We start from the raw sequence: 14,380 nt of genomic DNA on the forward strand, positions 1-14,380 counted from the left end.
ACTGGCACGGTTTCAACTCTGATGTTTTGTAAACTAATGAGTATAGTGTGGGTGTTAAACTATGGTGTAATGAGTCCAATAGATGAGATGAAAATATGCACTTCAAAACCTTTCAGACTCTGACTGTGTAACAAGACACAGGATAAACAGAAATGGAGCATTTTCTTGGTGAATGCCACCAAAATAAAGCGCGATAGAACTCACAAATTGGTTAGTATGTACCCTGCATTATTCCTAACATGATTGGAAAGAAGGTTCAGGGGTTCAATTTCAGCAAGAAAACAAGCAGATAAACAAAGTGGACAAGGGACCAAGCATTATATAGACAATGCTCTAAACCTTTCAGATTTCTCACGGAGGCAAACTTCCGGCTATCTGCTTCCTCCTTCTCTTTTCTGCACAGCAAAAACATGAGAGACAAAGATGCAGAAGACATGTACTTCCACTTTGGGAACATTGTCATGGATGCATGAATCTTCTATTTTTTACTAGCCTGTATTATTTAATGATAATCCATTTATGTTTTGGAAACAGAATAGAACTCCATCACAATATAGCTTACTTACATTTAGATTAGGTAATAATCATGATAAATACTAACATTTACTGAGTCCTTAATATATGCTACATCCTATTCAAAGTACCTTACATTTGCTGAGAACAAACTGAGGAATGATGGGTGTGGGGGGGCGGGGGGAGATGGGCATGGAGGAGGGCACTTGTGAGGATGAGCACTGGGTGTTATATGGAAACCAACTTAACAATAAACTATTTGTATAAAAAAAAAAACAAAGTACCTTACATTTGTTAACTTATATAATTCTCTCAACAATTCTATGGAATAATTACTATTATTTTCTTCATTTACACATGGGGAAACTGAGATATGGAAAACTTAAGGGCTATTTTGTAGGGACACACAGCTGGCAAGTAGTAGAATCCAGATCATCTGATTGTGATCCTAACCACCAAGGTGTACTGCCTCTGTGAGTATAACATGGCACTTTTCAACATGGTAACTAAGTCAAATAAAAAACATGGTAGCTGATTAAAATAAAACACAAATACAATACAGTGCTTCTTGCCACTATATCAGTTATTATTACATTCATAAGAAAGCACTAAGTATTGTCATAAATTGTGCTCTATTGTGTTTTAAAGGGATTCCACTTACCTCACCAGTTTATTTGGATGCTTTGAACATTGTTCAGGAGGGAAGTGGCTTCTGTTTCAATCAAAGTCAAGAAATTGCTAAAATAATGCACTTACCAATGTTTTTTTTATAGTTTATTTATTTTTTTGAGACAGAGACAGAACATGAGTGGGAGAGGGGCAGAGAGAGAGGGAGACACAGAATCCCAAACAGGCTCCAGTCTCTGAGCTGCCAGCACAGAACCCAATGCAGGGCTTGAACCCACGAACTGTGAGATCATGACCTGAGCTGAAGTTGGACACTCAACCAACTGACCCACCCAGGCACCCCCCCCCCATGGTTTTTAAATCTACTGTTATTTAGTATCATTGTCCAGTCTGGGGGAGCTGTGGTCGGTTCTATAGAAACAAAAGGCATTAGGCATTTTTATCAGTTATTTCAGACATCATTCAAGGATTGACTTGATCTCTGTGAATTTGGGTCTACTTTGTCATCTGCTCTTACCTCTGTTGCTGTTCTGACCAGTAAACCACAGTGATTGAAGCTTTGTATCCTCTGAGGTTGGGCAACTCCATACCCAATGAGAGCTCAGTGTTCTCATCTCTGAGACCAGATGAGGATATGAGTTCATGGGGTAGTCAGGAAGGATAACAATGAGGAAATGTGTATAAAGTGCTGCTCTTATCATATTCTCATCTCTTAACTTGGATACTGATTTGCCAAACATGCTTTTGCTTCCTTAAACTTTTGACTGATCCATATCTGTATTTTGTGGTTCTTTGGCACTGGCTTCATTGACTGTCATACAGCCATTCTATAAACAAGTGAAAACCTGCTATGTTTAGGTAATGTATTTGGAATAAAAAGTTTTCTAGTTTTCCTGTTACTTTTCCTATGATTAATTTAGTCATTAAAGGATTATTTACTGTGAGTAGTATATTCTAGAGTCTTATGGATAAAGTGTGCTAGAACACGAGAAAAGGGCATTCCTCTTTGCTCCACATGTGTTCCAACTAATGAAGTGGTGGAGAGATCAGTGCCCTGTCACCATGTAACATCGAGAATAAATGCTAATGGATGATCTTTACAATGTTCAGGATTCAAATACACAGGAGTATATGTATATTATATATATATATATATTTTATAATATATATATATATATATATATTTTTTTTTTTTTTCCTGTGAGACATCTCTGGCTTATCTGATTTGGTTAGCTTTATAGGCTTTTCAGTTTCTTAGCTTTAGTCCTTTCTTTTCCTATATCAATATCCAACAGAACTTCAACAAAATTAAGGTGCAAACTATTTGTGCACTCATGAGATAATGTGTTGATGGATTGAAAGGGAGGGATATTAGTACCTGCATTTGGTATCAATGTGCATATTAAGAGTTTATGTGGAATTATATTTCAAATTGTTTTCTAGTATATTTAAGAGTAAACTCTCTATGTGAGGCAATGATTATTTTGAAACAAGATAGTAGGGATTATTTGGTTATCTCACTTCTGACTGAAGATATGCCTGATAGTCCATATTATCCAGTAACACATCTGAAGATTCGAAATGAGCATTTGAACCTTTTAACATTCCCCCAAATGAACATATATCTAAGATAGATTAGAGAAGCTGAGAGTGAATGTTCTGTTCCACATGATCTTGGTAGCTGTCTCATTCCCGATTTACAGAAGGACACCTCTTAGCTGGGTTAATGGCTACACTCCTGTGCCAGTCATTCTCACAGAAGCCTGTACACTTGTTCCTACTTCTTACCAATATGTACCTTCCTACATCACCTTCCTCATTGAGGAGGTGGATTGGCTTGGAAGAAACTAGGTGATCAAGCTTAAAAAGAAAGTAAACAAAATACAAATTCTAGGTCAGGATTAAGGAAGTTAGTGATAGTCACAATAAGCATTTGTTAACTACATTGAATAAAAATGACACTAATATTTTCATATTTTTCAGAATCAGATACTAGATATTTCAGGGATAAAGCTTAGGTGTGAATAATGCCATGCAGTCCCTGAAGCTTAGGACCACTGGTGAAAAAAGGAAAGGTCTTTCTCTCCCATAATGATAAAAATATAATAAAACCTAATACTTAGATACCACCTTCTATATGCTAAGCACTTTCCCTAAGCGTTAGTTTCTGTAAGAACCTTGTGAGGAAGGTAGGATTATCTCCAATCTACAAATGAGAAACTGAAGCACAAAGAAATTGAGAAACTCATACAAATGATAAGTGGCAGAACTTCTCCAAAGTTTGTATCTTAATGTTAACATTTATTCCAAATATAATCATTTGCAGTATATGTATGAGTATCCTTTATGAGATTAGTGTATATATTTTCTTTTATTCATTCAAGAAATACAAAACATTTGCCATGTACCAGAAAGTATATAAAGTCTTGAAGCTGCAATGCTAAATGAGATAGATATTGTTTGTGTCTTCACATATTTCACAGTGTAGTTGAAGAAATTTAAAATTTGAGCCTCTCCTTGGATATACACCACCAGCAGACATGGTCACTGATGATCATTAATGGGCATTTTTAGGGACCAGTGTTGAAGGTCATCTCTTTTCTCCCTATACAATCTCACTTTCTCCCCAAGACTTTGACCTAATATTTAGACTATTCTAATATTTCTTACTTTGAGTTTACTTATTGTAAGTTTCAATTATATGATACATACTTGTATCATGTCAACATTGTCTAATATTGCTATCTGAAGGCTTTGTGAATAAATATCTTCTCTATTCCCAATGACTGTAAGTTTTTTGGAGGTAAGGATGATATTTTATGCTTCTTCAGTGTTCTCCATGTATCAAAATAAATACTAGAAATTTAATTAGGTTGTGGTGATGGTGACATCTCAAGTTGGTGATGCAGTGCCTTCTCCATTTTGGCAACTATTCTTCAATCCATTTTGAAGTGAATTAAATTATGATTATTTTTGCAATGGGAATCTTCTTAATGTGATTTTTGCAACAGTAACAATGAAAGAAAACTCTACTTAATGAAGTTTAATTTATTATTATGATCATCACCCAACATGTATTTAATATGCTTTTTTTTTTGAGAGAGAGAGAATGAGCATGAGTAGGGGAGGGAGTGAGGGAGAGAGAATCCATGCCCAGCACAGAGCTCAACATGGGGGTTGATCCCACAACCTTGGGTCATGACCTGAGCAGACATTCAATGACTGATCCACCCAGGAGTCAGACATTCAAACGACTGACCCACACAGCGGTCTTGTACACAAAGGGACAGATAAGACAATAAAGTAAGGCACAGGGAAATCCCTGTAATGAAACATGTACAGAAACTAAAAAAGTGTGCATCACGAAAGGCAAACTAAAACTATTCTGTGATGTTGAAGGTTCCAACTAAGTACCCTCTCTTTTTTCAGTTGGTCTGCTCTGCATTGTAAAGTAATTGGTGATATATATTCTATTTATTTTTATGCTAGATGATGTGACCAGAAGGCAGAGAAGCAGGGTGCATTAGTTACCATGTCCATGATTGCTTGGATCCTGGACTCCATCTCTGTGCTGCTCCACCTTGTTCAACTTACTGCTGAGGGACTAACCGTGAGTATCTGGTTTGACTGCAGACCTTCTCAGTGCCTTGTGAGTGGACCCCATGCCGGTCATAATGAAAAGGACACTGCTTCTGGGGCTCATGTTAGAGTAGCCATAAACACACACACACACACACACACACACATTTATTTATTTATGAATCTATTTAGGTACCTAAATGTTGAGGTATTATGCACTGAGACCCTAATTCATAACTGAGGCCCCTTGTAAAGAAATTCCACCCACTGATGAATAGTGTGGAGAAAAGAGTGAGAGACACACAAAAAGGATCCACAACTTTTTTACAATAAAATAAGAAACATCCATGTTAGAATATAAAAATGTATTTTGTAACATATTTTGAGTTTTTATCAAAAGCTCATTATATTATTTATAGTTTATTGTATACATTTCTACTTCTGTCCATCTTTGTTTTTAATCTTAAGCACCTGTTTCCCCCATCCTCTCACACACCTGCCCTCTGGTGACCACCAGTTTGTTCTCTGTACTTAAGAGTCTGTTTTTCTGTCTCCTTTTCTTTGTTTGTTCATTTGTTTTGTTTCTTAAATTCAACATAGAAGTAAAATTATGTTGCAGTTGTCTTTCTCTGACTATTTCACTTAGCATTCACTTAGCATTATACCCTCTAGATACATCCATATTGTTGGAAATGGCAATATTTTATTCTTTCAAAATAATATACACATATACACATATATACACTATACACACACACACACATAAACATATATATATATATATACACTATACACACACACACACACACATATACATATACATACAGTCAAATCATGGATTTTACAGATTGTTTCAGGTTTTCTTTTTTTTTTAATATTTAAAAAATATTTTTAAGTTTATTTATTTATTTTGAAAGACAAAGAGAGAATGAGCAGGAGAGGGGCAGAGAGAGAGGGAGAGAGAGAATCCCAAGCAGGCTCCACACTGTCAGCACAGAGCCCGACACTGGACTCTAACTCCTGAACTGAGAGATCATGGCCTGGGCTGAAACCAAGAGTTGGATGCTTAACTGGCTGAGCCACCCAGGCATCCTGGTTTCAGGGTTTCTTAATTATTTTTTTGTGTAAGTATGTTTGTGTTTTGTTATCTTCTGTATCTATCAGGATTATATATAGCTACAAGTGACTGAAAACACAAAATATCACGGGCTAAACAATACAGAAATGTCTTTCATTTTTACATATATAAAATGTTATTGTAAGAAATTCACTATTGGTGAAAAGAATTTAGTCATTAGGGATCAGTTCCTTACTTATTACTTTGGCTGTTCTCAAAACATGGCTTTGGCTGTCCCTGCACAGGCCAAGATGGCTGTACACGATGCAGGCATCATACTGCATTTCAGCCCATGAGGACAGGAGGAGCACAGAACGGACCTACTCCTCTTCTATGCTGAAAGTCACACATGATTGTTCTGCTCACATTTTTTGGCCAACCCTTAGGTACTTGCCCACCTAGCTGCAAAGAACGACCATATAACCCTACTTAATGGGGGTGGTGGTGGTGGAGGGAATGTGTTTGTTTGTTTGTTTGTTTTTCTTGCTTTTTTCTTTGTTTGAGTGGCCCAATGCTAAGCTAAAATATGTTTTTATTTTTCTATACAAAGACGGAGAAAGAACAGAGATTTGGAAACAAATCAATCTCAGACACATAATGTTTTGGCAATCCAGACTTTCCCAGTTACATATGGACTCCACTCATTATTCATGTGACATCCCATAACATAAGGTAGTAAAAAAAAAAAGAAAAGAAAAGAAAAGAAAAGCCAGATAGAGAGCTATTACTTTAACAAAGATTATTCCTACTATGTCTTGCTAGCTTTATTCTTGAATGGCTGATAAAAGAAAAAAAAATAATGGAAATGTTAAAGTTTCTGTGTAATAGTTTTGTGTTGTTGAACTTCATATAGTTGTAATATAAGGTACTCCTATAAAACAATCAAATAGCCATTCTATCTATACAGTAAAAAAGCCTGGGGGCACCTGGGTGACTCATTCAATTAAATGTCCAACTTCAGCTCAGATCACAATCTCATGGTTCGTGAGTTTGAGCCCCACATCGGGCTCTGTGCTGACAGCTCAGAGCCTGGAGCCTGCTTCCGATTCTGTGTGTTTCTCTCTGTCCCTCTGCCATTTATACTCTGTTTCTCTCTTTCTCTCAAAACTGAATAAACATTAAGAAAATTTAAAAGCCTGTATCAAGTGCTCAAGTGATAAACTTAAAAAGTAAGCTAAAATTTGATTTTGAAAAAAAAACATGCAACCTCAAAATTTTAGGAAAATAGTAGTTCTATTTTTAAAGTAAGTTATACAGAAGATAATTTGTGGCAAATGCGTGTAAAATTGTCTACCCTACTGGACTGCCTTCAACACTGACATCCATTTTGCTAAGAAAAAAGTTCCAATGAGATAGAGAATAATTAATCACTAGCTACATTAAAATGAACTAAAAGTCTATACTTACTCTCTAAAATATTAACTGAGGAAGTGAGGAAAATGTTAATGTAATATATAATGCAAATGTAACTTCCTGTCTTTGGAAACTTAAGATATTACAGTCTGTTACCACAGGGAAACGGGTGATGGAATTTTAAAAGCTAGAGAATAAATCGACAGCCTTATCGTTTTCTGAGGGCATTAGTCAAGTGGCAGCAATTATTTTAAAAGATTATTGTGAAATGTGTGGAGTCTGGAGGGCACTTAGGATTTCACCGTCTATTTGTGGGCAGACCATCATCCATCATAGGTGAAGATGCTCTCTTCATCCAGCCTTGGCAGTGGTGACATGTCTGCATTACCCAGCCCTTTGGGTCTTCCCAGCCTCACAAGGGCACACAAGCTGAGGGGCATTTGGGGATTAGCCACAGGTTGCAACACCCCTTGAGAGATGAAGAGAGGAACTCCCAAACCTTGAGTGCCTGGTGGCTCAGTCAGTTAAGCATCTGACTCTTGATTTTGGCTCAGGTCATGATCTCATGGTTCATGAGCCCTGAGAATGAGCCCTGAGTTGGGTTCTGTGCTCATAGTTCTAAGCCTGCTTGGGAGTCTCTCTTTTTCCCTCTCTCTCTGCTCCTCGCTCGCTTGTGCTGTCCCTCTTCATTCTCCTTCTCAAAATAAATAAATAAACTTCTTCTTTTCTTTTTTTTTTTTAAAGAGAGGATCTCCAAAGCTTATACATGAAAATCACATTTTCTCAGGGCTGGACAACTTTTAGGTGGATTAGTCAACTGCCTACAAACTGTAAAAACTCTTTATTTTACAGATTTAGGAGAAAATGAAAATGAAGATCATAGTTCTAGTAGTCTGAGGATACCACAAATCAAGGCATCACAGCAATACAGTATTTTCATATTTGAAATCACAGCCTAAATTTCACTTTCAATTTTTTCCATGTGCTAAGTATGATAAATGCAATAATATTGAAAACCACAAATGCTTATTCTCCTTTTCAGATGGAAAGTTGATATCCAGTGTTGTTAGGCAACTTTCTCAAACTGGGAAATTAGAAAATTCTGCTTTAAATTCAGATCTATATGACATGTAGACCCATATAGATTTTTTTATTGAAAGATTTTAGATGAGAGGACACGTTTGAAGACTCCTTCACAACGAAAAGATTTAGGGACACCTGGGTGGCTCAGTCAGTTAAGCATCTGTGACTTTGTCTCAGGTCACGATCTCATGGCTTGTGAGTTTGAGCCCTGCATCGGGCTCTATGCCTGCTCCAGATTCTGTGTCTCCTTCTCTCTCTGGTCTTCCCCTGCTCATACTCTGTCTCTGTCTCAAAAATAAATAAACATTTTACAAAAAAACAATGAAAGATTTAGACTTGGTAGCATAACTTAGGTCTCAGCTACAACAAGGTCTCTTCTGAAGAGATGAAATTTTATCTCAATATATTCCCCTAATTATTTTTTTCCACTTATAATCTTTATCCTCAAGAAACTAGCTCATGGTCTTGTTTTATAGGCTGACTTAGTATCCAAGTAAACATAGTTTTCTTGAAGCTAAACCCATGTGGTCTATTTATATTTTAGTGAAGAGTATAGAATCTATATTGTGGGGGAATTTCTGAGCCCCGGATCATGATAAATAAAAGATACAAACTACTCATGGCTTCTCTGGGATGATCCATTCAGCATCAACAAGGACATTGGCTCTTTGCACCTGATGTAGTCATCAGCCCCAGTCTTGGTTGTTAATGTTAAAAAAGACACAGGATAGTTCCATGGGACTGGACTTCCAGACCATTTTGGGGGTTATAAAGTAATGAATGATACTACTATGATAGCTGAAAATTCCGGAAGCTATCAGGTTCATATCCAAATGTACCAGATGATGAACCTGAGATTGTAAAAGTCTGTTAACACTGCTTGGATATATTGGTCGCCATATTCCATGCCAGGATCATAAGGGCTTCTGAATGATTCAGGTTTTGCTGCTTTACTGGAAGACTTTGGTGCCAGTTGCCCTGTGATCACTTTGTAACTTGAAACAAAGTAAGGTCTAAGGCCTGTAGAGATGAATAAAAACTTAGCGTGCTCTTAAATTCTTCGTAGTTCTTAGTGTTTGGTGATGGATTCATGCTTAATTACCTAGGAAAAGGCTATTTTACACATTTTATGACTCTCCAGTATTGCCTGTGTGCAGGAGGGAGAATGGTGGAATGGGAAAAGTACAGCATCCAAACTATGCCAATCCTGATTGGAGTCCTGGCTGTGGAATTTGGAGGCCATATGGTCTTAGACCAGTCACATGACCACTCCAAGACAATGTTCTGAATCACACATTTCCCACAGTAATAACAAATACATGCATAGGTCTGTTGTGAGTGTCTAAGAAAAAAGTCAGAAGATGCTGCTCTATAAATTGAATGGAATTGTTTAAAGGTGAGCTATTTCAGGGCACCTGGGTGGCTCAGTTGGTTAAGCATCTGACTCTTGGTTTCAGGTCAGGTCATGATATCATGGTTTGTGAGTTTGAGCCCCGCATCAGGCTCTCTGCTGACAGTGCAGAGCCTGCTTGGGATTCTGTCTCTCTGCCCCTCCCCTGCTCTCTCTTTCTCTCTGTCTCTCATTCTTAAAATAAGTAAACTGAATAAAAAATAAAAAATAAAATAAAGGCTAGCAAACTTTTTTCTAAGAGAGATTAACAGTATAAACCCAAAAAGAAAATAAGAAAATACATTAATGTCTGTAATTAGTAACTTTTTTTTGTTTGTTTTTTAACCAGATGTTGCTGATGAAGTCAAGGTTAACTAAGGGGAAATCTTGTGACAATTTGTAGTAGGAAGTGACATAAAGATAACTTGTTGGGTACAGATTGAGAAAAGTCTACAAATAATAATTTTTGTTTATTCTCAGTATATTAACAATAATTACAGTTTATAGAAATAAAAAATTCCACAGTTATAAATCCTACTTCACAACTGTGAGAAGAAATTCTTGCACACTTCTTGAGGCAGTCCTGTGGGTTAACATGATGGAGTAAAAAAATCATGTGATTTTGCTATATTATAATTAAAATTTCATTTTTGCCTATTTAGTGCTGTAACATGTGAGAACTGATGGATTTATTGTCAGAAGGTGTGGTGTATGTGACTGGGATTTTCTGACAAAATATGGGATACATGACATACATGTTTTCTTCAGAGGACCCGGGAACAGAAGCGACATGCAGGGCTGATGGGAAGGGGAGACATACTTTGTTTTGGCAGCTGAAATTGTTGTCTTTCCACTGGGCAAGAATATCCTACATATTATGGTGTCAAAATGAGGATTGTAAGAAATCTGTGTTGAAGTTCCAGAAGTTGCTATTATTGTCAAGTCCTGAAAGCTATATGCTTTTCTATTACAAAGGTCAAATTGAAGCCAATATCCAAATTCTTCAGAAAAATAGAAATGTTTATTAACAGAGAAACATCCAGACTTGACATTTAAGAAATTTCAATGGATGCAATATGAGATGGGTCTTTGTAGCAACCTTCATTACTTCTTATTTCTGCAACATACTCATTTCCTCTAAAATAACAATTCCTAAAGTCTGTCATGGGCATTGATGTCACTAAGGTAGGAGTGCTGATCTGCAAAGGCTGCTGCATGAACAAACTCCGAGATAAGGGGTGCAGGGATAAACTTACCTGCATAGTACAACAGCCAATGTGACACTTAAAATCAGTTTTGTTATAGTAGAAAATTATGTAAGCCCATTTTAATAAAGTGACAAAATGATTACAATTCTATTGATAAAATTTTAATGTTGCTAATAAAATTTAGAGTATAAATTGTTATGAGGTATTTCTTGAACAATACTCAGCAGTAGAGCCAATTAGTAGTTAATACCAACAGCTGACACATGTTGACCTCAAACTTTATTGGCTTGATCTATAATTGTCATATAAGATATGTTAAGGCTTTGTGGTGTGTGGTTGGCTCAGACAGGTAGGTGTCTGACTCTCCATTTTGGCTCAGGTGATGATTGCACAGTTCATGAGTTCAAACCCTACATTGGGTTCTGTGCTTATAGCTCAGAGCCTGGAGACTGCTTTGGATTCTCTCTCTCTCTCTCTCTCTCTCTCTCTCTTTCCCTTCCTCCCTCCCTCTCTCAAAACAAGTACATAAACTTTAAAATAAAGATATGTTAAGGCTTTGAGAAACTAGGTCATTTGCTTATGATTATTAAATCAGTAAGTGTTGTTCTGGGACTTCTACTGGTCAAATTCCCAAAGCCACATTCTTGATGATTACAGTGCATTTCCGCCTTCCCAATGCTTGCTTTCTGTTTGGGTTTCATAAGCAACATGATGTGTAGAGGAATATAAAGTTTGTGAGGATATACTCACAAACGCTGAGTAGTATTTGTAAATGTGAACAGAATCAGATGCATTTTATGTAGGAATGATGCTATGTAAATAATGTTTCAAAACTATCCTTTATTTTTTTCTTCATTGATTTTCCCCCAAACCAGTGTGGTCAGAAGAAGGCTAAGTTCGCAAATAGAATATACAATGTAGTTGTTCAGTTAGAAGCTGCTTATCCAGCATGGATGTTAAGCATGTGCAAAGCATCTTGACAGTCCCTGGGAAGGATCTGGGAGATGTCAAAACTTAATCCCTGGTAATTTCCTTCCCATGGTGGCCGAGTCTGAAACCAAAGTGGAACAATGCTTTGGGCTTAGGCCATTGCACTCTCTTCCACATAGTTCTCCTGTTAGATTTGCACATGCTTTTCCTTCATTAGGAAAATTCATTCCCTGTGGCTGCCACTCATCCTTACCCTCAACACCACTGAAGGTTCTGTCCATGCCTCACACTTCCTTATCAGCTCAGACTAGTGTTTTTTCTGTCTCAGTTCTTTTTACTGGAAGAATTTGCCCTCATGCCTGTAATTGACGTTCTTGTATTGTTTTTACTTCTTAAAAAGAGAAAAAAACATCCTGCAAGTTCAGGGACAGTGTCAAGGGCATTGTCTTCATTGTGTATCTTGGCAACAGACTTTATACACAGTCATACTGTAAGGTAAAATGAAGACTTGTTAACTGGTACTTTTTTACAAATTGTGCTCATTCATATGTTTATTTTCAAAGTTGACTCCAATACAGCCTCTCCTCTTCCACCCCCATGTGACATAGATAACTCCTCTGTGACCTCTCAAGATCCAATTTAACTCAAAGATTGCAGTAGCATGAGAAGTTGAGATATTTTGTATTAAGAAATGTCTTTTAAATGGATACAATGTGAATCTTATATTCTTTCCTATTTTCTCTTGCTAAATGTGTCGTTAGTATATACTTGTGTATTGGGATGACCCTGTTCCTCGCATTTTTAGTACACAAACATTTCATGGTATTTTGTTTATAAATTGCCATTCCCCAGGAAGAAGTGGTGCATTTTAAGTGAAGAGCTCTTAGAGATCATCTTCTTGAGGAAAATTATTTCTTCTTTTTCAAGTAGGAAATGTAAGAAGTGTTATTTTATCATGATTCTTCATATTCCATCCACATTAAACATTTGCAGTTTTCTTCTCTCAAAGTATAGAGGACTGTGACTTTTTAAGACACTCGGATCTGCTCAGCTGAAACGTCTTCTTACTCATGACTCAATACAGATGAAGAAATAAGTAGCACTCAGATTTGTTTTGTGATTGACAGAGCAGCTCCATTTTTGTATCCTGGACATCCTTTTGGAAAACCATTCATTCACGTCCTCAGAGCCTCTGATGTGTCCTGTACTGTCATAGGATCTGGGCTGCAGCGATTCATATTCAAAGGGTCCCTGACCCCCAGGACCTTCATTTTAAGGGGACAGACAATTAATAACAACAATAAAAATATAATAAATCCCTGCACTTACTATGGCACAATTCTGAAATTAAAAAATTCCTGAAAATCTGAAGTTTTGTCATAATTCCCCTGGAGTCTCCTGACCTGAATTAACAAAAACTGTGTATGATCTTTGTTCATCAAAATTAGAATGAATATTCATATCTTTATTTACAGAAATATCAATAGGCTCGATCTGGGGTCACTGTCCCAGGTCCTGTCGGGAGCAGAATGGAAGTAGAGTGTATATACACTGTATTGCTTTTCTAAATGTAGAAAACATCTGAATTTTTTCTGAAGTATTTAGCTGTGGGTTTCTGCTAAGTGACTGCCCTATATAATGTGGGTGGTGATAAATCATGAATAAAATAAAGGAGGGAAAGTGACAGGAAAGTCTTTCCTTTCTTGAATTTCGGTCCATTGGAGCATTGTTGCATTTACAGTTCTCCGATGTCTTTAAATAAGATTTATTTTTGTTGTGTGCTTGTGTTCTGCAGGGAAGCTTTGGCCCTGATGTACCTGTGCATCTTACCCGAGAAAAGGATCCTGATACACGCTTCTTTTGAACTACAGATGCAGAAAAGTTAAATATCCTCAAATCTAACCACTGGGCTCTGGCAACTGTCTCTACATGCAAATATCTGTCTGTATTAGAACCTACACTCAGGAGAGTTTTAGCTCCTGGGACTATTGACTTCATCTCTTTCATTAGAACATCTGGCATCACCATGTCACTCTCATGAGAAAAGACAGGGATGGCAGGCTGTGCAAAATTTCTCTCTGATGCCTGTGGTATTATTTCTCTTAGCCTCTCAGCAGGAGTCAGAGAAGTTGTGGCAGATATTCTAGGAAATATGGTTAAGGCTGGCTTTTTTTCTCTCCATGATAGAATAATGTCACCTTGAATATTTTTTTAATCATTTTACATTTGTTAAGTATTTTTCTTAAGTTTATTCTGAAGATGATTTCATTCTAAAATAATATCTCTGTACACATTTGAGTTGAAATCTATATGGAAATATATATGGAACACCAGCTATTGACCTTGGTAATTTAAACTCCTTGAGCTTTTTAAAAAAAATCATCTTAAATTGAGAATTATAAATAAACTTGCCTATCAATATCACTCCACTGTTACTGCTGTTATCCTCAATTTTTAATGATTTCTACCTCACTAGATTGCTTTGAATATCAAATGTACTGATGGATATAAAAATTATTTTGCATATGCAGTACTAATTTCTGTTCAATGTTATTTATGGTTCCTGTGGCTAGAAAAATA

The 14,380-nt window shown here is 36.7% G+C and overlaps 1 long non-coding RNA gene across 1 annotated transcript in view; it reads left to right on the plus strand.

Annotated features, from left to right (window-relative positions):
* Positions 1-13,984, plus strand: part of LOC120226512 — an 83,878-nt gene extending 69,894 nt beyond the window's left edge. Inside the window, exons 2-3 of the long non-coding RNA XR_005527036.1 lie at positions 4,630-4,750; positions 13,596-13,984. This is a non-coding gene — a long non-coding RNA (uncharacterized LOC120226512). The remainder of the gene's footprint in view (positions 1-4,629; positions 4,751-13,595) is intronic.
* The last annotated feature ends 396 nt before the right edge of the window (positions 13,985-14,380 follow it).

The sequence above is a fragment of the Hyaena hyaena genome, unplaced genomic scaffold, assembly GCF_003009895.1.
Source record: "Hyaena hyaena isolate Hyena2069 unplaced genomic scaffold, ASM300989v1 scaffold_1721, whole genome shotgun sequence".
Taxonomy (NCBI): domain Eukaryota; kingdom Metazoa; phylum Chordata; class Mammalia; order Carnivora; family Hyaenidae; genus Hyaena; species Hyaena hyaena.